This window comes from Copidosoma floridanum, unplaced genomic scaffold (assembly GCF_036245765.1).
Source record: "Copidosoma floridanum isolate Cflo_tuat_1 unplaced genomic scaffold, Cflo_Japanese_pri ptg000025l, whole genome shotgun sequence".
Lineage (NCBI taxonomy): Eukaryota > Metazoa > Arthropoda > Insecta > Hymenoptera > Encyrtidae > Copidosoma > Copidosoma floridanum.
Window position 1 is genome coordinate 2,547,332 of NW_028321902.1, and position 22,462 is coordinate 2,569,793.

The window sequence follows — 22,462 nt, forward strand, 5'->3', positions numbered from 1 at the left end:
GCAATCCCGCGCGAGAATTAATTAAAACACGCCTTTTTTTTACTATTCTGATTAATTAAACCGTATGATTGAGGGCCAAGTGTAATGGACACTTTATTTGAGGTACGCGCGAAATTTCGTACGTGCCCTCTTGGGCTCCAAAATCCCGGATTCGCGGCAGTGCTCATCACCTATGAATATTTTATGTAAAAAAGAGCGTGGAATTTTTTTTTTATGTACTTATTAGACATATCAGATGCGCTTTACGCACTCATCGATGATATTTTTTAATGATATGTATTAGGATAAGTTAAGTTTTTTAACCCACAAATAGCACGGACTGTTTGATCATTAAATTTCTTCCTCTTCGTTTATTTTTATCGTGCTAAAAAACTACTGCGTTACTTTGCTTTTACTTTTCACTTATGATCGAATATGACTTAAATCATAGCCACATGATCTCAGTTTAAACCAACTACAAAACGAATAAAGTATTTTCCTTTTTAAAATAGGAGGATATTAAGGTAAAAGCACCAGTACGTGAACACTTCCTAAAATTGCACCAGTAGATTGAACAGCTTGAATAAACTATTTTCAATTTAAGTGGATAAAAAAAAAAATGTTTCTGATATCCTTTGATCGTTCTTTAGATAAAACAAAATTTATATTTCAGTAAGTCTTTATACTCAACGAGAAAAAAATTATTTATTTGTGCAACTTGTATGAGGTGGCTTGAGAGACTGTTCAGGTACTGGTACCATTAGGTTTTACCTATACCCAGTACTCGAACACATAAAAATGATTGAAATCACTGTTAATCAATAATAATAGTATGTCAAGCCAGTCGTTATAGTTTTCATAATATGTCACCAACGAAATTAGAAAGAAATTTTTCGATTTGGTTATTTGCAATACATAATAAAAATAGAAATCAGTAGAAGACAGCTAACATAACCTCTCTCCCATTTAATTAACATGGGATGTTCAAGTACTCGGTCAAAAATACGTATCGGTACCAATACCTGAACACGCTGTTCATCTACTGGGTCATTGGTAAAAAAACTTTAAAATTAATTTATTAATTGTACACATGACCTAGAAAAACTTTTTTGTTTTTTTTTTTAAAGGAAAAAATATAAACTTACTGGCGCAATGACTGTTTTGTTGTTATGCAAATCAGAAATTCAATAAAAATGAGAAAACAAAGACTTTCTGGAAAAAGTGTTCACGTACTGGTGCTTTTACCTTAGAGTATAAGGACATTTTTCATCGAATTAATAATTAAAGAAAAAAAAAAAAAATGATCCAAGCACAAGAAACCCTCGTCGACAGGACAAGCGACAGAAGGGCGTTCTCAATAAAATGCAAAGCCCAATACTATCGCGAAAGAGAGAGGGAAAGCGAGGCGCATAGTACACGTCGCTGACAAAAAACAAAAGAGGAAGGACCAACAATTTCCCATTTACGAGGTGCAGACCACAACTGCGTCAGCACCAATAGAGAACCCACATCGTCATCGTGTCCCCCCCCCCATCACCCATTCGCGTTTCGCACAGTCCGTCGACAGAAGAGATGTAAGCTATCTAGCAGCTACCGCTGCCGAGGGCTACAGCGTAAGTATATATATAGGGAGGGCGTTGTACTTTTACCGCATTGTGTGCCAAGAACGAGAGAGAGAAAAGTACTTATAGGATGGAAGCCCCGGCTGACTGCTGGCACAAACTGGGTTGCCGCATAAACGTGACGTCAGCGCGCTTTCGCACACACACACGTGCACGCGCGTAACCCACTTTAAAGAGCTTTAAGCACGCTTAAATCCCCCCCCCTCCCATCTTGTTTTACGTTTCGTTTAATTGGTGCGTGATTTTTTTTTTAAATTTTGCTCGCGTCTTCGATATTCGGAAGTGTATCTCTTTGATTGATAGTAACGGGTGTATGGATGTACGTGCAAAAGCTCTGGTATTGGCTCGACGCGGAGGAAGCTCGTCGAATCCATTCTCGAGATTCATGTATTCCCTGAAATGGACGCTAAATAAAGATAACGAGTCGTTGGAGGGTTCTTGTGCCACTCGAAAAGCTCAAATCTTCCATTTTCGAGATACGTATGCTCCACCGTCCTCTTGTTGAATGCAAATGATTGAAATCTCTCGGTTTACCGTACGGGTATAACCGTAAAGATTTCAAGAATAATCGTCAGAAGGTTTATACGTGTTCGCGGCTTGAATTATCGAGTCACGGATCGTTAAAAAAATTCTGCAACACTCGTTTGATTCAATTTTGAGCAGAACGGAAGATATTTACACGTTGAAAAGAAAAAAAAAGAAACATACTGCAAAAAACACCTCGTGAATAATTCACCCGTCAAGATGAGATGAAATATTCATTGAGGTTATGTACCGATTCATAACCTAAAAAAGAAAAAAACAGAAAGTTAATTTCCGGCGCGTTATTGATTTCTCTGATGTTGTTAACGTAACTTTTCCACCAATGTCTATTTTACGTAAGAGAACGTGCGAGTAAAAGACAGTGGAGGGAGGAAAAAAGAGGCTACTCCCTGCAGAAAAGGATCGACCACCTCGACTTCGTATGATCTTCGCCATCTTTGATACTTGATTGTACGTAACAATGTGTTTTTAATCATTCAGAACAGCAAATTAATTACCATCAATAATTACTGGCAGATATATCAATTAGCATCAACATGTATTATTCATACAGCTTCTTCATACATACCCGTTCCATTCGTGTTCATGAATCATTCCTTACCCAAACAATCATCATTTAACCACGAAAAATCGCAACTCCACGACTACTATCAAATTCAATCAATCCGAACGACATCCACATTAAGTATGCAGATGGTCATGCATACGCATGCATCGACACGATAGAACTGACCTACTCCCACAATTGAAAAGCTCAAAGATATCCCGGCGGTGATAATCGACGCGAGGCAACAACGATAAGCGAAAATCCCATCCCATCTGCGCATCCCTTAAAGATTCGGCACATCAAACGAAGTGGTCTTCCACCGCAAATGAGCAATACAACCCCCTTCTGTGGTTAATGCGTACACACGAACGAACGAAGGGCCGAAGCAATTATAGGCCGCATCGGTGGTTTCAATTACCATCCATACACGTTTCATCGAATCAATGCACCAGGATTGTAACTGTGCAAATATCTTTAATGCTCGGTATTAGTTCTCCCTCCCAGAAATTGCGGAATTGAGATCTTCCACCAATTATCCATTTCCATGTGTGGGAATGAAAAGGTCGTATGTAACACACACACACAAGACGAAGCCACGTGTATGATTGTTATAAAAATGTGTTGTTTAATACGTTCACACGATATAAATATATAATGTCACAATACAGTAGTGAGAGCAGTACAGGGATATACACAGTGATGGGTAAAGGCATCTCGAAGTATATATATATATTCGTATATCAGGGGGCTCCCTTAGCCGACGTGGAAAAAGCCGATGTTGGGGTTGAGAACCTCGTAGTGGTTGCCGGACTTGAGGACCTTGTAGCCGGCCGGCGGGTTCCAGACGAGCTGGCAGAAACGCAATTTCTGAAATAAACAAACAATCGAGGTGTACACTGAGAGCCAAAAACAAAAGAAAATCATTGCTCCGAAGCGGGTCACCATTCATTGCGTTCCCGATTTATTGTGTACCCCAAGTTTCACGCGAGATGCGATGTAATGTATAATACGTGTGCGCCTGTAACGCACTTGGCTTTAATCCATTCAATTACGGAGCTTATATCAGTACACACGAGCGCGGGCTGCGTAACCCCCTCCGGCTTTGCATGGCTATGGTTGCAGGGGATAGGTCGCGCAAGATCGTTTGATACCGCTTATTGCACAAATGCGCATCTGACCGCGTTTGGACCCTTGTGCGATCGCCAACGTAATAGTCGTGATGATGACGAGCCGGAAAAATATCGTATGCAAGCTGAGAGGTAGTTATGGGTACAATATGCGTGCGTAATGGTGGTGTGCTAGAAATTAAATGGGGAGGTTCTTTTTTTCGAAAGTAGGATTTGAATGGTGCCGTAATTCTTCCAGTGAATCTATGACAATGGTAAGATATCGAGGCAGATTTTATGTTTTCTTACTTTTTTTTTTTTCAAGAGTAAATTTTACCGCAATTTCGTAGTCAAAATTACAGTATTGTAACAGTCGGGTTAACGGTAAAAATTACTCTAGTTCTTTTCATGTTTGTCACCGAAATGGTTGGATGCATATAAAAACTATGGATAATTTTTCTATTGTTTCCTGTTTTTGTGTGGAAAAGTGTCCTTATGAGTAATTAGCGCTAGAAACATTGATTTCATGAATGAGTTTTCGACACTAAATTTGTAGGTAAAAAAGAAAAATACTTGTATTTACTGCAGTGAAATTTTCCAAGTATAGTAACGTAATTTTTACATCGTTTATTAAATTTGAAACACTATAAACATAAAAAAAAAGTTTTAATGTTTTTTTTCCAAAGAAATAGCTCTCGATAACTGTCGAATACGACACTAAAAGATCTTTGTCATCGATAACACGACTATAGGTATGTGTTTCTCATCTCATTTAACTGCCGTGACATTCGGTAATGATGTTATCCGCAACAACCTGAGATCTACAACGTTTGGTATTTGTTTTCAATGACAAAAAGCACATACACCTCAGCGAGTGTAATAACACTACGATCGGCAGACTGAATGATATATAGAATTGCAAATGGTAAATCAAGCAAATATGAGATGGTCCCTGCAAATGGAATATATATATATGGCGAGGGAGGCGAAGCGAGTGGGCGCATTTAAATTACAAACAGAGGCAGGTACCACAGGGACACGTACGGTCGTTTCGTTTACAATATTAAATGCTCGAGAGGGAAGATAGGAGGAGGAGGGGGGGAGGAGATATTACGTACGCCGCAAGCCTTGGCGCTTTGCATGTCCTTGCAGTATTTGATCGAGCCCTCGTAGCAGATGGCCGGTCGTTCCGACTGGATCTGGAATTGCATGAGTTAAGGCACGTCGTTAGTTATTCTCGTTTTTTTAGCCGTTAGAACTAAAGTGCGAAAATTAGAAAATTAACAGTAGATAGGTAATTCTTTGAATCACAAGACACAAACGATTGATCATTAAAGACAAAAGTGTAGTAAAAGCGTGCAAGTTGGATTTATATAGTCGAAATACCTCAACAATGCACACCGAGACGGCGATGAAGAGTAGGCAGTACATGGATTTCATCGTTCCTTGTGTGTTACTTGTCGATGTATCGATTGGGAAGAAAAAAAGGCTGAGACTATCAAGAAGAGAAGACGCAAAAATTGTGGTCAACTAGATCACATGGGCAGTGAAGTTCCAGTGTAAGTCTATAAAATGAGCACGTCAGGTGATGCCTTTCCTCATGAATCCTCGATTTTTTCGGTACTGTACACAACGATTTGCAAAGATGAATTGTCGATACGCGATCGAATCGAAGCACCACTCACCCGAATCCTCGGTCTAATCCGATCACCCCAAGAAGAAGATGAGCTCTGGTATGCCCGAAGCGAAGCTGTTGACAAACTGCACCAACTTCGCCTAGCGAATAACAATCGATCCTAGCCTCCATCTCCTCCTCTCCCTTTGCGAACGTAGAGCGAGACAGTCTGCGATTGTCCATCCCACCTCTCTGATATCCATTGTGACGAAATCTTAATCGGCGCTCTCGTAATGCGGGATATCCTCCCTATACACACATGCTCATACCTCCCCCCGTTCATCTTTCTCTCCCGTGCGTGGCCTCCATTCGACACTTCCCTCCCTCCCTATTTACTTTTTGCGCGGCCCTATTGTGCCTCAATGCATGTGTCGGTGAAGTGATTGCGCAGCTTCCTCGTGACGGGCACTGGCCCCTGCCCCCCTTTTCCCGATGGACCTCTCGCGTGGACGAGCCTCCGAACGAGTATCAGTAGGCCGTTGGCTGTTTACGTGCGTTGCTTGGCTTACACGTTGGCTCGTGATTTTTTTTGTTACTGTTGCTAGTTTTTTCCTGTAAATTAGTCCTCAGTGTTTCTGTTATGTCTCTTCCAGAATCTCTTTTTGATAAGTGGTTCTTTGTTGATTTCGGATGCTTTTCTGTTCTATTGTTTCCGCTGTAAAAGTCAATTCGCCTTTACCAAACGTGAAATTATTTCGTTCCACAAGGGTTCCATCGTGCCGTCGAGTCTCGAAAAAACTGGTTAGAAGATCAACCACCAAAAAGTCCACGATTGAATAACACCTCGTGCAAGATGCAAATGGACCATCACACCTCTATCGACGGACAAAAGAGGAACGGAGGAGAGGGAAATGGACCAGAGCATACGTGACTGGAGTCACGCGGTGGACAAAACATCCTTCGCGAAAGGGTGTGGATGGAGGATTGGGAATAATTGAAGATGAAAGGGGCTGCTGGTTCTTGCGTCCTGGTTTGCAGGGTGTTTTCCTCGATTCTCGGGCGATCGCGTCGTTGGTATACCAAAATACCTTGCAATATAACACACACCCGCTGTTCTCAATCATTTTGTTATTCTCCGTTGCATAATAGCTCGTTCGTCTAATCCTTTGGTTTACTTCTTTCAGAACCCCAACGAGTGCAGTGAATTGGACAACGTCACGGGGTGTTATGTGGAAAACTGTTTTGAAACCAAGAAGCTGTTGACGCTCTTGGTCTTATTTCTGTACAAATTGAGATGTCTGAACGAGGTAGTGTGAAAACCTTTTACAGTTTTAATGATTTTTGGATGTGGCATCGGAAACAACATCTTAAACATGTTTTATTTTTCTAGGAGATGCTCCTCCTTGGAAGACGTAAAGGGAAAGTAGCAAAAGTTTGCGGATGAAAGTTGCATCCGGGAGTCGTTGAAGAAACACATTTGAGGTTTGTACGTGCGTGGAAACACGGAAACTTGGAAACAGCGATTTGTCGTTGCACACGTGGATGGACGGAAGGGACTAACTCTACTTAGGAAGGATATTATCAACAATGTGCACTGTATTGGATGGAAAAAGTTTGTGGTCCGGAATTGCCTGTTTTTTGCGACTAAGGACAATTGAAATGATATTGTTCGCAATGAGGCTTCACAAAATCTTGGTCTTTTGTTTTATATCGAACAATCAAGACAGGACCAAATGTATTAGTTCCATCGTAGGGAACTGAAACACTAGCTGTGGTCATGACTAGAACTGCTATAATTCATTTGAACAAGATAAAAATGAGTGGGTTGAGATGAATATCTAAATTGTTTATTCAAGTTATGTTCCACATCGATTGGCTGATGGAATTCAAGAGATGCAAAATTTTTGGATGTATGAATACTTGGATGATGAAAATGAAAAGTGGAAATGCATTCATTTAGTTCTTGGAATTACATCTCGCATGAGAGGATAGTGCAGGTTATATGATATTTTGTTCGGAATTGTTTGAATCATTCCATAAGCATAGATATGGATGTAAATTTTATGTATACTATCGTGGACTACAGCATCAATTATGTTTAATGAAACCACTGAAGATAACTTTACGATAAAACAATTTTTTACGAAAAAAAAAAAATTATTTTCTTGTTAATACTGACGTATTTCCTTCAATTAAAGGACAATCTAAGACTTACTATGTAAATGGATGAAATGTATTTTGGCTTTACGTTTGAGAATATACCATATTTATTGAGTTATTATTAGTAAACATTAGTTTTTTAATACAAAATTAAATTTTATGGTTCATTTTGGAGGAAATAATCACTTAAGAGCTGTAGTTATTGTACTTTGGATTCATTTGCTTTGATACCATTTTTATATAAAAGCAAAACGTTGTTCGTAGTTAAAACCAAGACATGTAAATACCACTTTGTTCATTGGTACATATAATTTCTGAGTTATGAGATGGTCATCTAACAAAGTCACTTATTGTTCCACTAGGACGTCTCTCGCTTTAGCAAGTTTTAAATTCACCTTTAAATTATTAACACATGTCTCTTGGTGTACTCCTCACATCACGACGCCTGTGGCCGGCTGTACTAAAAAAGACCTTTTTAAACGAGCTGTCAGAACTGCAAACAAAGTAACCAACCTCCTAACTCGTTATCTAAAATAAAATTCGTCTTGACACACGCTTCGTGCATCACTTTTTTTTGTGTCTTTTCTTTCAGCCGAAAAAAAAGGGGGAGTGTACCTACACAAGCGAGCGATGAGAGATCAATGTTTATCAGCGCGACGTGCAGCCCTGGCTCTTTCCATCGGGTCGTCGGTTTGTCATTGTCGTTGCTGGTTTGTCATCATAGAGCCATCGACTAATCTGTAAGCAAGCTGTAATGGAGAAAAAGTGACGCTGCGTATACGAGCACTGCAGAAGTTTAACTAGAACTGAAATTTTTTAGTGGTCTAGTTGCCTTTTGATGATTTGTACTCGCCAAAAGTTGGAAAAATTACTATGCATACTCTGAGTTATTTCCATACTTACATTTTTTTACATTTTCCAAACGTTCATTTTATGGGTGAAATATGAGTGAAACGAGCCATAACGAGCTACGTTTGCTGCAGATGATAATTTCCATTATTAAAAACTTTGTTCCTAATTAATATTTTTTCACTTTACATGGATCTTAATTAAAGCTTATTGTTGATACTGCTTTAATTTATTCAATCTTCCATAAGTATACCACACTATTTAAAGAAAACAATTTGATGTTACAATTTTTTTTTTTTATTTTAAATGCATGGATAAAATATTAACAGCATCACTCCATATGTTATTGACACAGTATAAATTTATTTAATTTTAAATGTTATTACAATTGGGTGCAATTGATTTTTTAAGCCCCCCGCTAAACAAATCACGTGAACAGGTTGAAAAGTTGTTTTTTTCATCCAAACCAATACTTTTACCATAGTCCTCATCAATTTAATGCATAAAATTTGGTCGGACATATTTTATTCTCCCCTTACACATTTCGCGCTCAATCAATTAACCAAATTTACGAACTTTGACCCTTACCCAGCGATACTACCGCGCCACGAGGCAATAAATTTTCTCTCCTTTTCTTCTTTTTTTGTGCATCGTGTATACATACTGTATACAGTCACGGCTGTCCAAGAGCGCACCGTCTTGGCATCTTCACGAGAGGGGCAGTAAATTTAACGATCGCCCAGTTGGCTCTTTGTTCATTTCACAACGATCGCCCCCAGTCCGATGTATTATGAGCGAAATCGTAAAACCATGCAACGAAGACATGGAAATGAGCTCTTTTTTCGCCGAGATCGTAATATTTAAGCGTATGCTTGGCATTGTCGAATTTTTCACCGAGGGGTCGATAAAATAATAAGTGGTCATCAACCGTGGAATACAATAGTGACACCGAGGAGAGCTCGCGGGAGAAACTCGTTATTGGAAATAACCATCGGATTTAAAAAATTAAAAAATTGTTTCGTAGAGATATCTAATTTTTTTCTTTAATTCAGACTGATTTCCTCAAATTCTTAAAAGCTGCAGCGTAAATCTGTTTTTTTATTTTTTCATTTTTTTTTTTCAAGTACAAAAGTGCCGGAGGAGCCCTAGATAGTCTATGGAATAAGTATATTTTTAAATGTTTGAATTTACCGCGATTCTTTTGTTATTTACAATTATATCTCTGCAAGACAATGAATTCTTTGTCGAGAAAAGTTTTTGTTTTGTTTTTTGTTTTTTCCATACAATTGGCTACGTATATGTCAGTTAGCGACAAACTATGTCACGGCTGTAAGTCACACTTTTGATAACAATAAATATTGGATTATATTACGTTGTTATATTCCTCCGAGCAAAGCTGGTTGGAAAGTAGGAGAAGAAGAGTCTCTTCCGCGCACACTTGAAAAAGACTGGGAAAAAAAATCCGTCGAGAGTCGAGACGATGATACTTGAAATAGTGTCGTGGTAGCATAATGTAACTCTCAGAGCTCCGGTCACGCAACTGCATCGTACGTTGAATTTTTCAATGTATGTATTGTTTCAGCTTGAAACTATCAAACCGAGATCGCATGTGTCCCTATAATATAAATCACTTTTATTTCTATATTTAGGTGTCCACAATTACTTTTCCTTCCAAACTTTCTTCGGCACTGTTTAAAAAACTTGGAAAAAAAAAAATTTCCCATGCACCACGAGCGCGGTTTATTTATAGCCCTGACCAACTCACGAGCGCGCTCTCAATTAATTAATGCAACGGTGCAACGTGTATTATAAATACGAACGAAAAAAAAACTCCCACAAATCTCCATCAATTTGTCAATGCGCTAAATTCGCATCGCCCCCCTCTACCCCTGAAAAAAAAAAAAAACAATACCGCCTGAGTCACGCTCGAAATGATACAATTAAGTCAGCCGCGGAGCCGAGAATGCTAAAAAGGCTCGGTGGTGACTGCGGGCTCTCTTTTCCTCTCTCGTCGCAGTCGTCGTTGTCTTTTTGCCCGTAACGGTTAATCACTTGATTGCTCCCGTCCATCGGAACAATTTTCCGCCGGACTGGCCATTGTCCGGTCCTTTCGCCGTATACATGTATATATGGACGCATACTCTCGGGCTTGCAATTCAAATGACAGAGGCTCCGACTGCTGCTGCGGCTGCAATTGCATTCTCGTGATTTATTGGGACTTGGTTACCCAGAATTTACAAGTCGGTGAGTTATTTTATTTCGCGTTAAGCCACGTACGGCGATTGGCGTGTGAAACAAACGATACGTACGTTGTTGCGGTTCACGTGTTGTTTTGGAAAATAATATTTATTAATTTTTAAGGAGATTTTCATTTTTTGGAAATTTATTATTCAGCCACGTGATGAAGACTATTTGTTTGAAGTTTTTTTTGCATATGTGATCGATTGTGTGAAAAGTAATGTCATAAACAACTTTTTACCTTGTCTCATAGAAAATATTGTAACAATACTCTAATAGGGCTGCCGTAAGAGTCAAGAAAGTGTTAATTTTGTAACACTGGAAAAATTGGTCACAAGTAGTATTTTTTCTTCAAAGAGCCATCGACAAGGATATTGAACATTTTTGTTTGCATCGTAATTAATGAAGTATAAGCTACTTTGACTTTATTTAAAAAATTCGCGTATATATTCGCGTACTGGTACGCTATCATTTAACGTTAACGATGCTTGGTCATATTGGAAAATCCATGATCAATCATATTAAATTTTAGTCATTCACTTATCTAGTAAAAATAGTAGAAGTAGTTATAATAATAATAATAATAATAATAATAATAATAATAATAACAATGGGTCGCAAATAAAGACTTGGAATAACTATTAAATCATGAGTCTACATAAAAGATAGTCTCTTCTATTGAGACTCCAATATTTTAAATTAAAGTGTTAAAATTATTACCTTAAATAAATTGATAACTTATAAATTTTACATTCAAACTTTTATTGGTACACGATGTATTTGATAATTTATTTATTAAATTCATAAAACAGTAATTTTACTTTGAAAAATTGATTGAACATTTTTTCTTCCTTTTTTTCTATTTATTATTTATTTATTCGCATAAATGTACTAATTCTTTTTACATGGTGTAAGTACAAAAAATGTACGTATTATTCATAGGGTCACACACGCGACCAATACTGAAAATTACAATAAAAAAAAAAATAATAAAAAATTTTTTAATGTCTGTACAGTAAGTATTCAATCATTGAAACAGTGATAGCCGAAGATTGAAATTAAAGAGTACGCAGGTAACTCGTATACATAAAGTACAAACATAAATAACACAGTAATTAATTTATAACAAGAAAAATAAGTGACTAGTAAAATTTACCGGGAATACAGAATTGCATCAACTTAAATATTGTAAAACTTAAATACACCGACAAAATCATTTAAACAAAAGCGAAAAAAAAAAGAAACCGGTAATCCCACAGGCTTTGGAAATACTATTTATATTAAATATTCTACACTAAATCAGGAAAATACCGCCGTGGCAAAAATTTTCCTGCGTAAATCAAAATCTCGAGAAACAAGATCCTGCTGTAACTTTGAAATAAAAACCAACCTCCGCGAGGTATAGAGTGGTAAAAGCAGCCCGTCCACTGGATTATCGGTATCTCTTAGGGACTACGGTAATCGTCCCCTTTACTTGTACTATTCCCACGACGGGTTATAAGATAAAGCGGCTAATTCAACGACTGCTTTCACCACTGGATTAGCAGCCGAAGATTAAGACGCTGCAGCAGCGACACCACAGCTCTTATCGACCGAGTAATAACACTGACTAACAAAAAAAAAAAGAAAAAAATACCTCAAAGAAGAACCAAGGGAAAAACAGAAAGTCCAGAATATGTTGATTGTTTTTAACCAGAAGTGAGTCCAATACTGCGAATTGATGCTCCATAACCAAAGCTGGGAAAAGCACGAAAGGCAAATGAGAAGCGCGCACGCAATCGACGCAAGAATAATAACAAGCGCAGCTTATAACGTCGCTGCTTATGCTCCTTTCATTTCCTCGAAGAGCTGGAAAGAAAAAGAAAACAATCATCCCCGGTGCAAACACGTATAGTCGAATACACATATCGGGAGGTTCTATACGAAGTTTTCCCGTTCATAAAGAAGAAAAAGGAAGAGAGAGAGAGAGAGCGAATGAGCGCAGGAGTCGCCTCGAGGTTCCATCTCCTGTGGATTAAAAAAAAAAAAAAAAAAAAAGGAAGAAAAAAGTGAGGTGGGGGCAGGAGAAAGAGGGCGGAAAAACAAATGAGAAACGCTCGGGGGCGTCGTCTACGGTGGATAGCTACTTAATCTCGACCTCCTACTAAAGATGAGTAGCTGCTGCTGCGTCATCGGTAATATTACGATGACAGATTTCGCCTACTTTTCGGGAGGGGGGAATGTTCTCTTTTCGCAATTGCGATCATTGAGGACACTGTGCGAGTGTGTGAACGTAGGACATGTGAGAAGGAATCTAAGCTTTTAATCTTGAGATGGAGCCCTGGGCGGGTTTCCAAAATTTTTTTTCGCCGTACATGAGAACGCATGGGGGTTCCGTATTTCTGCAAGTTGTGGTAGTTCTAGCTTTGATATTTCCGAATCTGGTGCTTTGCGTTAGAGGATTTTGGTTTATTTTTTGAAGGTTTTATGCGTTTTGTCGAACGGAGTGGCTCTTTTTCTGGGTTACTTGAGTGGGAAGATTGACAACAGTGGGATTTAGAGGAAAATGGTATATTTTTGTGACTTTTAATTAATATAGATCATACTGCTCTTTTGTATCGAAGTCCAAATCTACCGTTATCTTGTTAACGAATCAATACTATACCCCCAAAAAGCATAGCTGTGCCATCGAACCAGCATAGCATAACCCTTGTTTAACACATGCCCAGTCTTAGAAAGACATTTTTTAACTTAATAAGCAATATTTTAAAACCTTATTCATACATTTTTACCATCATCATTGTACATTTCTACGAGGGCATGCATTAAAGAAGGGTTATGCTATATTGCTTGGATGTTATAGTTATTTGTGAGTGGTATCAGCAAACACGTACGTCTAATATAAACCTGAAAGAAATATTGTGGATTTTTTTAAGGCCCTTTAGATTTTACAGGATTTATTCAAGGCGCAAATTAGAAGTGTGTATTTGCTGGGGCTATGGGTTAATTACTAATCAATATTTACGCCATCTATCTCATAAAGTGCGCAACTAACTTTTTGAGAGAAAAATTTAAAGACAAGAAAACAGTGTACCTGGTCTTTTACACAGAATATTCTATATTCTTTGGTATGACAAATAAAAGAAAAAAATGAAAAGAGAATAAAGTTAGGATAAACTGGTAAAAAAGTGGTAAGAAAAATTCTCACAAATAAGAGCCATTCAGTTGGTAAGTGTGCAGGAAAATAGTCGACAGTACTACAATTAATTTTGAACTGTTAATAACGAGCGTTTTCCAAACGTTATAAGTTCAAAATGTTCAGTACCCAAAAAGAGGATAAGTTAAATGTTCATAAACGAAAAAAATAATTAGTCCATCACGCAACAGTCCACAACAAACTTCTCGAAAACCAACTACAATCAATTACAAGCGCGTTACACCCTTTCACGACAACGTTTACCCAGCTCGCCCTTCTCGGTTTACATACATAATTTCACAATTCTAGCCGCTGGGAAACTGTTATTTCAACGCAATATTTCGCCCTGCCAAAACCCCCTCTCCCCCAAACACCCCCTGAAACTACAAGCGAAACGTAAACACGCTTCATTAGAGAGAGCCTCCCCTGTTATGCCAACGCTTCCGAGTTATGGTATTCCAGGAGCAACTACCGCGTGTTTATTGCACTCGAGCTATTCCCTAGCTAACGTACAACAGCTAACAAAAGTCGTGTAATCGAACGGAAGGCCGATCGATCGTCATGACCCACCATCATCCAAACGGTATTTATGCGCAAAAGGTAGGGAAGGGAAGGGAGAAAGAGATGGGGAGTAGATGTAGAAAGCGGAGGGGGGGGGGAAATTTGTCAGGGGCGCGAGAGATGGCTTCCGGCCGGAATGTAAATTCCTCATGCTAATTAGCCATCCTCGAGCTCCACGTGGAGGAGAGCTAGGTTAACTAGATAGCGGGAAAAGGTTATGTCCCCTGCCTCCTTCTCCTCTACAACGTGCGTGCGTGTGGGTACCTTGAAATACTGGACCGTAAGAGCGAAGGGGAAGGATATGAGTTGGGTGAAAGAGGGAATTCATAATTGCTGCAATTCGTCCTTGGATGTGTGTGTGTGTGAAACGGGATGAATTCCAGTTTTAGGGCGAGGACGTTTAGTGGGTCGGTAGGCTGCTGGCGTATGCTGGGAAATTAAATGTCAATATTTCGCTCCGTAGTCTTTGTGTGTTTGAGGGAAGAAAATTTGATTGAGCCTTTTATCATTTTATTTTGGGGTATTGTACCTGTGTGCGGAAAAATTAGGTGGGAAATTAGACGAGAAATGTGGATTCTGCTCGTTCTCGGGATATAAAAAAGATGGGACGATTAAATAACGGAGAGGGAATTATGAAAAAAAAAGTTGATAATTATTACAGTCTGCTAGAGTTTGCGTTTAGTCTGGATGGCTGAGCGAGTGGAAAATTACGAATTAGTTGATTTTTCCCCCTCAGAGATTATGTTTCATACATTGAAGGTTTTACAAACAGCTCCAACGAGAAAAAATAAAAAAAAATATTGTGTGGTTGTCAACTAATTTCTTACCTAATGAGGGATTGATAATGTATTAAGGTTTCATAATAAGTATATGATTACGTATTCATTGAGCCATTTACGAGCCATTTTCTAAAAAATTTCGTTGAAGTATCTAACCTGAAATGATTAACCCTTACATACTTTGTTATAATGTTACTACATTATAAATTCATTCTTGCTGTGCATGTAATTTGTTATATAGTTTTTAGTATAATGTTTTAATATGTATTTGAATTTTTTTTCTAAACTGAGGTAAAATAAAAGGGTATAGAGCAAATCATCCTACCAGAACGACAAAAACTGACCGTGAAAAGTTCGTAAATTCAAAGTATAGTAGAGCCACCCTCGGGTACTTATAGCCCGTGCTTCATTGCTGAATGGAAGTTCGTAGGATGTATTGACGCAAACAAAGGAGCAAGCATCTTGCGGAGCCTGCGGAATCCAAGCCCATTGGAAAATTTGCATTTTTCCGAGGGACACGGAGAAAAAGGAACCAAATGCAGATTTTTTCCTTATACCATATTTTATTTCGTCCCTCATCCAATTTTTTTTATCTTTTCTTTTCTATTTCCGGACGCTACGTGCACACTCTGAGCTGAATATTCAATGATGGGGAAGAAGGGGGATTTTTGGCTCGTGGTCTTTATCGTGTAACGTCGATTCTTCGATTTTTTATTTCCAGGGATTATCGTTGGCTATTTTTTCTCATTTTTTTCTTTTTTTTTTAACTTTTACATGCAACGTAAACTCTGGATTTTGCATTTATAAATCAAGCATGGATGGGTCAACGATTTTTTTTTTTTTTTAATGGAAAACGTCAGATTTAATTTTGACGGCGATGGAATGGAAAATGGATTATCCTCTGTTTACCTTGTTGGCCAGAGTCGATTAAAGTTGACGTAACGGTCATTTGACGGAAGATATTTTTACCTGTAACAAAAAATAGAAAAATTTTTATGAATGATATTAAAGATTTGTCTATATATTTTTGTTATCTATTTAAAATAATATTAAAGGTAGAGTAAGTTTAAAACTATTTATGGAAAGACGATACAGGAATTGTTGGGTTTGAAATAAATTTGTAATAATAGCTACTTTATTTTTAATATCCTTGGAAATATGTATTTGGTGAAAATACAATTTTTCTCTATTTTGACAGAAGAAATAAGTATTAACAGTAATATGATCATGTATTTTTTATAGACGTATTGGAAAATAATCAATTTATAAAAATGATTAAAACGGATGGTTGTTAAAAAATTGACCATAAAAAAACCCTAAATACCGTTATAATAACCAATTATTTTCATCTTTATATTCCTCAAGACTACGGAAATCGTAAAAAAACTCTCGGACACCGCACCCTTGCAATTTAACTTCGTCGCCAACTCCTTTCCCCAACTTTTCTCTTTAACGCGGTATCGCGAGTTGTAACACGAAAGTCATAAAAGATAGATTCCAGCTGTCTGTGGGACCATACTCCATTTCCCTGCACTTCGAAAATAAAAAAGTAACGTTGGGGCTTAAAATTGCGTCAAAAAAGCGACGAGTGACGTATTAAGTTTTGCTGCGTCTCTTTTTATTAGGTACGTGTCAATTGCTCGGGGTGACGTAAAAAAGTGGGTTTTAGTGTAATTCTTCCATCGTAAAGTTTTGATGGCATTTTTCCAGTGATCATAATTTACTGCAAAATAATACTCCTTCATCGAATACGGTAATTTAAACCAAAAGTACAGCACAAAACAATCAACGGAAATAGTTTCGAACATAACCTATACGAAACCAACAGCACACGCAGTTAAAGTTCGCACAAACGTGCTAAACGCCATGAACTAATGCTCAGTGTAATACGTACAGGGGTAAAATGTGGATTTCGCTTAAATTGCCACACGTACGAGTTGGAAACTTAATAAAGACAGATTATCAAACCCACGCATGTTGCGTACAATTGTCGCGTTTATCGGAAATGCGAACGTACTAGGCTAACCAATTACAATCATTGGCAATGTTTACCTTTTTTTTTTTTTGTATGCGGACAAAGCGCGAAAATAAATCATCGGCAGAAAAAGCGACAGCCAAATCGATCTCGGGGCGGAGAGCTTATCTTGACCCTTCCAACTAATTACCCACACGTACGGGGGGTGTTGGTTGGCATCAACAGAGCTTAAAGCGTGAAAAATGCCAGCACGTTTTTTTCTCTTTTTTCCAGCCGATGCACCGTAAATAAGTGATCAATTTTGCACGCGATGTGCTTGTTTTCTGTACACACGTGTGTGGTGGTACAGGCGGTTCGGGTATTTATGCGTAACGGCTGTGTATAATATACGTGTACGCACGCGAGTGGAGCTTTGAAAGATGCATGAGATAATGCTCGGCTTGTTTTCCTGATGCTGCTATTGCATGCGCTATTAGGCTTTTTGTTTAAAAATTCACGGAGGTATGGAACACAAGTGCTTTTTAAAGTGTAATAATTGAAAAATGAGGAAAGGCTCGGTATGGAAAGTAAAAATTGCCGTTGCTGATGGTTGATTGTAGAATATATTATGAATGAATACATCAGCAAACATATGAATTTCCAATAGTTGTATAATATGGTACGGATGTATGAATACATAGAAGTTATATGGTTTACACCATAATGACATGTGGGCAGGACAGTCCGTTAGCGAGGTTTAGGATAGACATCCTAATTATCGCTTATAACCATACAAGTAAAGATAGTTCAATTTATTACCTGTATAATAACTTCATTTCGTATTAATCATTAAAAAAAGTTTTTTATCTTACTGCGAATGAATGCATTAGCAAGCATATGAGTTTCTAATAGTTGTACAATTTGCTACAGATATATGAATACACAGAGGTTACGGTTTACGCCATAATGACACGTGGGTATGATAGTTTATTAGCAAGGGTTAGGATAACATGGGCAGCCTAATAATTGGGAGCCCTACTTATAAACATACAAGTAAGGATAGTTTAACACATAACCTAAAACTTCATTTCGAATGAACAAAAATATTTAACAGTATTGTTTTATTAGATCTCTCCAACAAACAACGTTGTTTGTTTTACCTAATCACACAGCCAAAAAAAATTACTTCAGACGCGTGACAATCAATTATTTAAAGAAAGAAAAAACAGGCTTATAATTTTTGTTATTTTACCACCCAATTAAGATGTGTTGCTTGAATCATTTGTGTATTCATAACATATGATACATTTTATTATTACTCATTTTCATCCTGATTTGATTTTTTCAAAACATTGCGATTACCCTAAAATAGATGTAAGTCACAAAGCTAACACACCTTTGCAGTTGCGTTAAAAATTTTACCATCTCATTAAAAAAGAAAGAAAAAAAAAGATGAAACATTCTTTTTAAAGTTTGCGACGCAATAATCCCAGCGACCTGGCCGCGATATTTTAATCGAGGGTGAAAGTAAAAAAAAAAAGATTCCTCAACACCGTAATCCCTTTCCGCGGACTTTCGAAACTCGGAAACGACTACCCTGTGAAAATAGCACCTCTCACAGTCTCAACTTGGAGATGGAAAGAAAAAAAAGTCCCAACAAACTCGAACGCGCGTCGCAAAACAGCATCAGGAGCTTATCCGGCGCCCGATACACACCAACAAACACAACCAAGAACTACAATTGTCGAACACGCCGTACTTGCAAGCTCTGGAGAGAGACAGGGGGAAGGAGGAGGGTTCGCCCAAGTTAGCCGGACCGAATGGAGTTTGTCCAACAAGGGCGGGTGTCTATGTATATGTTTACGCGGGTTGGGGCGGAAAGTTGGGCTCACGTGCATTTAGCTGCTCATTAAAAGGACGGGTGGATTAATCATCGGGCGGTTGTACGCGACGGTGATAGAGTGCAGGGGTGGAGGTGGGAGGATCGCGTATAGCCGCGACAAACTGTTGCGGAAAGGATGTGGGGGTGCGAGGAGAGTTCGGTGTTGGTAGGAAAGGCTGGATTCTTTGTTAGTTTTTGTTTTCTTTTTACTCTTAAATCGGTGGATGGTTGTGCAAAATTGCTAGTGAATAGTACTGAATGAAAATTTTTCTGTTTTTTTTTTTTTTTTTTTCAATTTCTGAGACAGATTCGTTTGAATCTGGAGTAACGTACTATTAACTGCACACATTCAATGAATAATTGCTAAACACTAATCAATCTTAGGTCATTTGGAATTCTTATCAAAGAATCAAACAGTTTTTATTATTGTTATCTTTTTTTCAGTATTACTTTATTTATTTTACCATAAAAAACTTATATGCATCAGATAAGCACAGCATTATATCCATTCCTTCATTCCACTGTCATGTTATATGATTTATAATCAAATAAAAAAAGTAAAGTTTTTTATCCAGTTTGGAGGCATTTTACGCACCGACTTTTTACTAATTTGTGCACGGCGTGCGCAAAGTATGTGATTGGATCACAGCGTAAAAAGTGTTTACTTTGTGCCCAACGAGTGCAAAATGAGGTACAAGTACCATTACCTGAACTCTTCATAAAATCGTACCAGTAGCTCGAACATCTTGAAATCATTACACATTTAAATGAAATGAAAAAAAATTTTTTTTAGAAAATCTTAAACCCTTCTTCCGATAAAACAAAATTTATATTTTAATTAGCCTGTTCTATCATTAAATAAAAATTATTTATTCAAGTAAGTTGTACAAAGTGGCACTTGTGAAGCCGCCCTATGCGCAGTACTCGAACACACAAAAAACGATTGAAATTACTATTAACCATTGATAATGGTATGCCAAGCCAGTCATTAGTTTTTGATAAAACGCAACAAATGATATTTGAATCAGATTTTTATACATGAATGTCTGAAGTATATGGTAAAAAAATAAGTAAACCACAGCAAACATAACCTCTCACCCATTTAATTATCATTTGGTGTTCAAGTATCAGGTCAAGAATTCGTTTTGAGACATATACCTGGGTCATTGTTGAAAAACCTTTAAAAATCCGGAAAACAAAGACTTTCCAAAAAAAATGTTGAAGTACTCGACCTTAACTACTTCGCCCACGTGGGGTATGTACACAGTGTCATGTGTTAGAGCTTCGCACACTGGGTGTCAAAAAATAGCAAACCCACACTTTCTCTCGTAACCAAATGAAAAATGTTCACCAACTGAAACTCAAGTTCAGAGGTTTTGCGCGCGAAACCCGCAAACCAGCCATATATACACGGATATAAAGCGCGAATAAACTTTCGCCGGGTCCACGGTACACACAGCGCGAGTTCGAATCTGCTGGGAGAATTTGGTAATTGGGTGAGCTGCGCGCTAGTAATTACGGGACAAAGGGACACCCGCCTCCGTACAGCCGTAGGGCAGCCGGGTTTGCTTTCTCCTAATGCCTCGTCCACGCCCGCGCTCGAATTAGTAGTTTGGAAAGTTTCCACACGGGCGCGCTGGTGTTGTTTTGTACACGCGCCGGAGCGGACCGTTCAAGCCGGGACGAAGATTGATTAACACCCCCGCGGCTGGCTTTGTTTTCGCTACATTCTTGAGAATCGCTAAAGATCGATGATTCGTCCTTTGTACCCTATCGCAATTCACCTCCAGACTTTGGGATTTATGGTCTAGTAGTTTTTGACCTCTTCGAAACATTTCTCGAATCTAAATGCCAAATTGTCGAGCCAAATGTATAGTCCAGCTCAACGCTTGGTTGATTTGGGATTCAAATTTTGCCCACAACGACGGAATCTTCCTGCACCTCCTAAAATGGCACCCTGTTTGGTCACCCAATTTGGACTTCTTCAACACCCCTGGAATTCCCATATCGATCACTTTGAATCAATAGACAAACCACATCGAAATGTCGGTAATAATATTTAAAAAAAAACAAATAAAAGGTCAGTCTTCGAGGCACAATAACACACTCTATCGGTTACCGCTCGAGGGCGAAGCTCCGCCCCTACGCCATATACATACAGGTCATGCATAATTCCTTTTCTGCCCATGTGCCATCCCACGCATACACATAACATTCCCGTGCGCGCATACACCGGTGTATTATGGGGAAGACCGATGTTAGAAACGTTATGCAGTATGGTAGGTACAGGGTATACGTACAGCCCGGCGTTTCCCGAATATGAATCCCGGGAGCGGCGCATAAGTGCGAGAACTCGCTTCTCCGTGCCTATATGCTTGGATTACACAGCGAGCGAACGGGCTTGGGCGTGCGATTACTATGGGTGAAGGGGTCGGATTTAATGCCAGGTTGGTTGGTTCGTGCGTGCGTGGCTGCTTACAGTCGGAGATGGAAATATGGGCAGAGTGGGGTGGTAGGGTGGTGGCGGAGAGGAAGGGATTTTGGTTGGTTAGAAGCATGTGCGTGGGTTACCATCAACCTTTTGGATATGCATGTTATTTTTGGGATGATGAATTTGCTAACGAGGATTTACGGGGGTCGTGTAATTTTATGCGTTTCAGGGTAATGTGTTTCATGAGTTTTTGTGGAATGCGGGTTTCGATGCAAATGTTTTCTTGTACACCCAGTTGTAGTTCACCATGAAACGCCATTACTCACCGAGTGGAATCTTTTTTCAATTGTCATTGCACACTCGAGTGTTGTTTAAATTTCCATACGTTTACGAAACTCATTACATTTATAAGCTTTCAAGATATGACCAATTTAATATGTTACCAACTACTCTAACAATTCTACGGAATCAATCGATTCAATGGAGGAGGATTACAAAACCTTAAAATTCGCAAGTGTATTAAAAATCTATGACTGAGTTTTTTACATTACACATGTCTTGTTTGTGTCAATAGTTTTAACAAAACAAAAAAATTATAAGTAAAAAAGAGTAATCCATGTAAACAATGACAAGCAGTTCCACACTTACCATACAAATAACCTTATAAAACTTGTTAGACCAGAAAGAAGTAGATTTACAAAAAATTATTAGATAAATCAGCCTTTAGAATTTTAACTGACTTTATAATGCTTTTTATTAAAATATCAAAGACAATAATAACGAAATAATAGATTTGAGATTAACTTTATAGTGTCTTATCTTCAAAAAAATGAAGAGATAGTTCGATAGTTGGCGATACTTTTAATGATCAGTGAACCCTGTATCTGCAGGTTTTTTGGTATGCTTCAAACAATAAAAATAATTATTTATCAACAAATAAAAATTTCGATAATAAAGGTACATGCTTACGTCATGATATTGTCTTGGTTACTGTACTGAAATCCAAAGACAAGATCCTTAC

The 22,462-nt window shown here is 38.2% G+C and overlaps 1 protein-coding gene and 1 long non-coding RNA gene across 3 annotated transcripts in view; both read right to left on the minus strand.

The window, feature by feature from the left end:
- Positions 1-22,462, minus strand: part of Fas1 (fasciclin 1 Fas1 domain-containing) — a 328,849-nt gene that overhangs the window by 157,014 nt on the left and 149,373 nt on the right. The gene's annotated exons all lie outside the window — the stretch shown is intronic.
- Positions 3,406-5,417, minus strand: LOC149373906 (uncharacterized). Its single transcript, XR_016293245.1, has 3 exons — positions 5,184-5,417; positions 4,916-4,996; positions 3,406-3,558 (listed from the first exon to the last, which is right to left on the minus strand). It is a non-coding gene; the product is annotated as an uncharacterized LOC149373906 (long non-coding RNA).